The following is an 8,201-nucleotide window of genomic DNA, read 5'->3' on the forward strand; positions in this document are numbered from 1 at the left end:
TAGGCTCTCAAAAAAGTAAGTAAAAAATAAATACAACAAAATGTTGGCTTAAAGGCACATATAAAAATTAACAGGTCTCAAGATAGATACAGTGGCCAGACCTACATGCCTAAGAAATAAGCAGTAACTTTAAATTATATTTTAATTAACACGACATGCTCAAAAAGTCCAGATAGCTATCAGTTGTTTAGATGGGTGACCAAGACATCCAGATCCATCCCTTTCCAAAAACGTCTTTGTTCTCTCCATGTGCCCATATACACGACCTGTTTCCCAATTAGATCAATATTAGCTAAACAACCATATTTGTAAATGTATAGGTTGATTATAGTTTGATCCATGTTGTACCCACATTGTGACTTTGCTGTATAAATTACCCCTGACAAAGAGCCTTGGTGGAAACCCACCCAGGAGCCCTCCTGTCTAACAGCTATCTCTCAGTAAACCTTACTTAATCTTAATCTTCATTTTTCTTTACAATTCATTCTTTGATTTCAAGGGACACAAACTCGGCACATCTAACACCTAACAGGTTGGTTGTTATATTTCTTCTATATCGGTTACTATCGTCAATACCAAGATCCTTTCTTTTGCAGTTAATGAGATTTTGCTAGTGAGTAATTCTGTTAAATTCTCCGTGTTCAAATTACTGATGTGATTTGTCTCAGTAAACCCTGAATGATACAGACTCCTTTAGGAAAGAATTATCATTAGAAAAGTTGTAATTTTTCCACAAGAGAATGGAGAGTGTTAACAAAGTATAGCTCCTTGGGTAGGGCCTTTTACAACATAGATGCTCAACAAATAATTTGTTGAATCTTTGCCAAATAATTATAATTGTAAAATGTGCATTTACAAGTTTGTGGAAAAATTAGAACCTTCATACATGGCTGCTGAGGTTGGAAAACAGCCTGAGAGTTCCTCGAAATGTTAACCAGAGTTATCCTGATCCAACAATTCTACTTCCAGATGTATATCCAAGAGAAATAAAAACATAAACCCCATAAAAACTTGTTCACAATTCTTCAGAGCAGCGTTATTTGTAACAGCAAAAAACATGGCAACCATCCAAATAGTCAAGTAATGACTGAACCAGTAAAATGTAGTTAATATGCATACGTGGAATGTTACTCAGCATTAAAAAGGAAACACATACATGCTTCATCCTAGAAGAATCCTGAAAGGCTTATGTTAACGAAAGAAGCCAAAAGACCCAAAAGACCACACATCACACGCTTCCATTTATAGGAACTGTGTAGAACAGATGGACCCGTAGAGACAAAAATTGTTTACTGATTGTCTAAGCCTGGAAGGTAGAAGATTGCAGAAAGGGGAAAGGAGGATGAAGAAGAATGGGGAATGCAGCTAATTGATACTGTGTTTCTTTTGGGATGAGAAACATGTTCTAGAATTAGATTGTGGTAATGTTTGGACAATGCTATAAACACACTGAATTGAGTGAACTGTATACTTTAACATTAAAATGTATGTGAATTATATTTCCATAAAGCTGGAAATTTTCCATAAAATTTCCTTTCAAAAGTGATTTTAGTTCTGCCTCTGTAATTCATGAAATGCATCCAAGTGATGCTAAAATAAAACCAAGATTTCAACTCAATGAGTCACAGAAATCTTTATTTTCAAAAGTTTATCTGACTATTTCTGCTTCATTTTATTTGCCATTAATCAAAAGCTGTTTTGAGAAATAGTGGAGAGGATAGTAGACAGTTTCTCGCAGATGTGCTATCATAGGCTGTTACGTTAGGTTGTCTGCAGGGTGTGCCTCATTGTGTGATTTAATGTGCAATGATTCAAATCAAATTAAAGACAAACTCACAGGAGCTAGCAAGAAGGAAAGGGTGGTAGGGAGGGCCAAGTGCTGTCCTTCATATTCCAAGACTACAAACAGGGTCTAGAGTTGTGGAAGGTACCTTCATCTTGCTTGGCTCTATCCTCAAGGGTAAAATGAGGCCATTGAAGCAGGTGGTCTCTGAGGACCTTCTTAACTCTGAATTTTTTGAACCTGAGATTCTGTTATGTAGGTGTTAAAAGTCATCTACCAGCTATAGGATAAAGGTAAGAATGGGTGAGCTCTAAGCACATTTTACAAATGAGTGCAAATGTTTGACATTGAACAATAAAGAATGACTTCCACGGTCACCAAATATGCCCAGGAGCACAGTCCCTTAGAGGTCACCAGTGCCACCATTCTTTAGGGAACTGGACAAACAACAAATCAGAGGCTGGATGGGAGTCAAACATAGCTGTTTCTCAGCCGTAGGGCCCTTGAGGAGGGTAATAAAATTTTTACAGCTATTACCTATATTTATTGCCATCTTTCCTAAGAACTCTTTTTGTTTTAAGAAAAGCTTCTGTGGTTATTCTTGGTTGAAGGAAAATAGGCAATTTTAAAATAATTAAATCCTTTGTACAGTCTTCTTTCATGTTACTCATCTTTCTTTCCCTGAGGATCTTACAAAGCACTGCACCTCAGGAAAAATGCAGAAAAAGGCAATTCTGTTTTTATTCTCATATTTCTTTTGGTGTGCAATAACAGTCTCCATGAGAGCTTCCATCATAACTCCAAGTACACAGGCTAAATCTAATTCTCATTGCTACATACATAAATCTCACATTTAAATCACGGTGATGACACCTTATCAAGGTTATAGAAAGTGCTTACGCAATTTGTTTACTTAATTAATTGTAAGTTAGATGTTGCTCACAAATTTTTAAGTACAATTCTATTCCCTCAAAATTCGCCTCATTTATTTTACTAGGTGTGTAAAATGGTCACATATTCAGTGCCTTAAAATCTTCTGCCCCCAAATAAAAAGCCAACCAGAGATTTAGCCTTTGAGTAGCATAAAATATACATATAAAATGAGTAAAATTATAAATGCATTTATATAGTCATGAAATTGATATAAACAGATATAGGACATTTGATTCACTTAGACCAGACTAAATACAGTGATATGCAAACATATTGTATGCAAAGCGAATATTAAAAATGAAAAAACTGAAACAAAATACAAACTTTAAAAAATGATAAAGACTGCAATGTTTGAAAATCAAGGAAAGATAAAATATTTTGTTAATTAGCTGCTTGACACATTCTAGAATACTTGATCCCTACAGTTTTAGCTGAAATTCTTTGCTTGCCTTGTCATATGACAATGATTTTTTTTCTTCTCCAAAATATCTAATTAAGAAGGATCTCTCGTCCATTGTATATTGTTTTAGTGTCAGTAAACATTGTGGGGTCATGATTCTTTTCTTTTAGTCATTAAATGTTATTGAATGAGATAAAGCTCATCACAGCAAATCAAAACAAAAGGTGACAGTACTTATCAAACTAAATGATTTTGTAGAAACACAGCCATTGTTGACCTTACACTTCCCTTGACTGTACAAATTAATTTTTTCTTCCCTGTCATTTCATCTCCCCTCTTACTTTTCATGTCCTATTAGAGATTTGGTTCTAATGAAAATGTCTTCTGCCTTCATTTTTATTTACTATGCTTATTGGTTATCTTGATGCTTTTATCATTTTAAACATCAGTCATTAGCTTATACTGTGATACAGTAAGAGCTTTGATATTTTCCTTGACTGGCCTGAGTTGTTTCTACCTGTTGGCTATTGTGAATGAGGTGGTTATGAATACTGTAGGGGAGGGGGTTGAGAACATGTTTTCAATTTGCTTGGGTGTACAAAATGCAATCAGAACATATGGTGACTCTAATTTCTCATTTTTTTTCTTTTATTGAGTTTATTGGTACATTTTAGGTATGCAGTACAGTTACATTCATTATTAGGATCTTGTACCTTTACACGACAGATCTTGGTTCTCATTTTTTCCCCTTGGCCCTGCCCTCCCTTCACACCCTCCTCCCCTCCCCATTTACAAACACTTTATTTCCATTTTTTCATTTTCTCATATTTTTTGCATTTCCCTTATTACCTTTCCCCTATCCTTCCCACTTTCCCTACACCTTTAGCCCTTTTCTTCCCATTTCACAATGCCAGTTATCTCATTAGGATCTTATGTACTATTGCAGTTTATTCACACCAGAGAAACTATTCGGTATTTACACATGTGTGACTTATTTATTTCACTTAGGAGTATATCCTCAATATGTATCCATTTTCCTATGAATGAATCTAATTAAATGAATCTATTCTCATTCTTTATGGCTGAGTAGTATTCCATTTTATAGAAAAACCACATCTTCTTTATCCAGTCTCTTAAGGGAAATAAGTGTCCACACATGTGTAAATGCCAAATAGTTTCTCTAGTGTGAAAAACTATAGTTGTAAATAAGATCCTAATGGTATAATTGACAATGTGAAATAGGAAGGAAAGGGCTAAAGGTTTAGGGGAAATGGAAAGGGGAGGGGAGGGGGAAATAAGGGAAAAGAAAACAAACATGAGAAAATGAAAAAATGGAAATAAAGTTTTTGTAAATAGGGAAGGGAGGAGGGGGTGAAGGGAAGGTAGGGGTATGGGGAAAAAAATGAGAACCAAGACCTGTCATGTAAAGGTACAAGAGCCCAATGATGAATGTAACTGTACTGATACCTAAAATGTACCAATAAACTCAATGAGGAAAAAATAAAACATGGTGAAAGGAAGTGAAAGACCTCTACAATGAAAATTATATCACTCTGAAAGAGAAAAATTGAAGACATCAGAAAATAGAAAGAAGGGTCAGGGATTTAGCTCAGCAGTTCGGTGGCCTGCCTTGCAAGTGCAAGGACCTGAGTTCAATCCCTGGTACCAAAAGAAAAGAAAATAGAAAAATATTCCCTGTCCCTGGACAGGCAGAACCAATATAATCAAAATAGCTATAATTCCAAAACTGGTACAGATTTAATGCAATCCCAAGCAATGGAATTTCTCACAAATCTAGGAAAAAAAAAACAGTCCTAAATTTCATCTGGAATCAGAAGAGACTCAAAATGGCAAAACAGATCCTGGGTACCAAAAACAAAGCAGGAAGCATCACAATCCCAGAGCTGAAGTTATACTATAAACCTACCATGATTAAAACAGCATGGTACTGACACAAAAACAAAGAATCCCAGGCACATACAGTGTTATAGTTTGTGTTTAGGTGTCCCCGCAAATCCTCATGCAGATGAGGTGGGACTTTCTCTTTCAGAGGTAGTTGAATCTGGAATGTGTGATGCTGGGGTTAAGGGCATGTGATTACTAAACCACTACATGCGAGTGATTAGTTTGGCACCACCCTAATCCTAGTAATCTGAATAAGAAAATGGGGCAGAAAAATGCTGTTAAACTCTCTTACTTTTGCTGCCTTGTGTGTGCCATGTTGTTTCTCCTCTGTGAAGCCTATCTGCTGTCCACCCTGCTTTTCAGCCAGCCGATCATGGACTGAAACCTCGATGAACTATAAGCCAAATAAACCCCTTCCCCGCTAATTCTGGGTGCTGGGTATTTTGTCTCAGCAATGAGAAAAAAGTAAATAAAACATACAGCTATTTGGTTTTTAACAAAAGGTCCAAAAACACACACTGCAGAAAAGGTAACCTCTGGGAAAATTGGATATCCACATGCAAAAGATTGAGTCTAGACCCACATATCTCACCATGTACTAAATTAAAATAAAAATGAATCAAAGGTCTGTTAAAACAGAAACAGTTACTTTCCTGGAAGACGAAATTTGGAAAACTCTTGAAGGCATAGGCATGGGCAAGGACTTTTTGAACAGAACTCCAATGGCACAAGAAATAATACTGAGAATCAACAAATGTTATCAACATCAAATGAAAGATCTTCTGCACAGCAAAGAACACAATCAACAGAGTGAAGAGATAACCTACAGAATAGGAAAAAAATTTGCCAGCTATTCTTCAGACAAAGGACTAACACCTAGAATATACAAAGAACTCAAAATATTAGGCTCCCCAAAGTAAAAGACCCTAAAAATGGGCAACCAAAATGAATTGATATTCTCAAAGTACAAAATCCAATAAATACACGAAAAAATGTTCAACATTGCTAGGCAATAGAGAAATGCAAATTAAAATTACATTGACATACCTTTTTATCCCAGATAGCATGGCCATCGCCAAAAAAAATCTAACAATAAATGCTATTGAGGATGTAGGGAATAAAGAACCCTTTACATTGTTTTTTTTTTCTCTTAAATTCTTTTATTGGTACATTTTAGATATACAATACATTTACATTCATCATTGTGAACTTGTACCTTTACATGATGTATCTTGGTTCCTTTTTTTTTGGTACTGGGGATCAAACTCCTTGTGCTTGCAAGGCAGGTGGCATCACCATTGAGCTAAATCCTCAGCCCTCATGGTTCTTACTTTTTCCCTGCCTCCCTTCAACTCCTCCACCTCTCCCTATTTGCAAAGTATTTGTTTCCATTTATTTATCTCATTTTTTTTCCTTTCTGTTCTTTCTTTCCGCTACTCCTCCCACTTCCCCTACACCTTAGTACCTTTTTGGTGAGAATGTAAACTAGCACAACCACTATGGAAATCACTGGAGATTCCTAAAAATAAAAAAATAAAAAAACCTAAAAATAGAAATTGTATTTCACCCAATTATCCTCCTCCTAAGTTTCTTCCCCAAAGAGTTAAAATTAGCATACCCATGTTGATGGCAGCACAATTTATAGTAGGTAGATCTTGGTAGTGTATATGTCCATCAACAGATGAATGGAAAAGGAAACTGTGGTATTTATATATAATGGAATACTACTCTGCCATAACAACAAGCGAGTTATTTGTAGGTAAGTGGATGCAAATTGAGAACATAATGTTAAGTGAAATAAGTGAGACACACAAGATTATCACATAGTTTCTCTTACATGAGAAACTTAATACACTCACAAAGAGTAAAGATAAATAGGAAGTAGAGGAAAATTAGAATAATTCCCCAAATTATCCATTCTGTTTCAAAAATATTTTAATATCAATGCCAATTTTTTTCATTTATACTACTAATTTCTCTTGAGAAAAGCTGTGTTATTATCTGTTTCTTCTTTGTAAGAGAATCTTTTTTGTCTGTTTTGTACTCTCAGTAACTACTTTGGAGATTATGATACACAGTGCTCTTGTTTTCTTATTAATTTAATTTTTCATAAAGTAATTCTTTAAAATATGGTGAATATTTACATTTTAAAATTATATTAAAAGGCACATTATAATTAGTTCCTCTCAAAACATTCCTCCCTCTTCTAACACCATTCTAGCCATTCTCTGCAGCAATTCTGGAAATCTCTTTGTCTTTACTGTGCTACCATGGCTTCCTTACTGTTCTGAATTGATTCAAAATGGTTACCTTTCTTGTTTTTTTCCAACTTTAGGGAAGAGCCAGAAGTCCCATGGTGCCAGATCTGGTAAATAAGGTGAGTGAGGACATATCAGAAAGTTTTTCTGCCTTTCCACTGCATGAATATAGATGCAGCATTTATGGTATTTTTTTTTATCATACCTCACATAGACACTGATGATCCAGAACTGCTTCAGAAAGTGGCAAGAAAAATGGGATGTGTGTCTCAAGTAAGGGGGGAGACTTTTGAAGGCAATTAATGACAACGTGTCTTTCACAATAATAATTTTTTATTTGAATCTTCACCATGTATTTCAATCACTCTTCATATAACCAGGAGTGAAACTGCTAGTTCAAATGGCAATTCTATGTTTAACTTGTTAAAAATCTCCTGAGGAATTTGGCAGTTTAAGCCATATCTCTAAGTGCAGAATTAAAAGCAATTTCTGTTCACGTGGTCATGTGGGATAGAGCTATTGTGGAAAGAAGCTGCCCAAGAAAATGATAAAGGAGAATACAAAATTTCTCTTTCCTCTCTAACTGCACATTGCAATCACCTGAGCAATTTTTCTTCCAAATGACAATAAAAGACTTTAAGAAAACCTGATGCAGGCAGTGAAAGTAAGTTACTAAGCATCTTCCCCAAAATAGTTTAATGAAGGCATTTATATTTGGTGCATATATGTTTATGATTGTCAGCTCTTCCTCTTGAATTGTTCCCTTTACAAGGATGTAGTGTCCTTCTTTGTCTCTCTTAATGAGTTTTGGTTTGAAATTTACTTTATCTGAGAATAAGATTGCTACCCCTGCTTTTTTCTGGACTCCTGACGCATGGAGAATTGTTTTCCATCCTTTCACTTTCAGTCTATGGACTTCCTT

Source organism: Fukomys damarensis, unplaced genomic scaffold, assembly GCF_012274545.1.
Source record: "Fukomys damarensis isolate Sample0158 unplaced genomic scaffold, DMR_v1.0_HiC HiC_scaffold_1, whole genome shotgun sequence".
In the NCBI taxonomy this organism is placed as follows: Eukaryota; Metazoa; Chordata; class Mammalia; order Rodentia; family Bathyergidae; genus Fukomys; species Fukomys damarensis.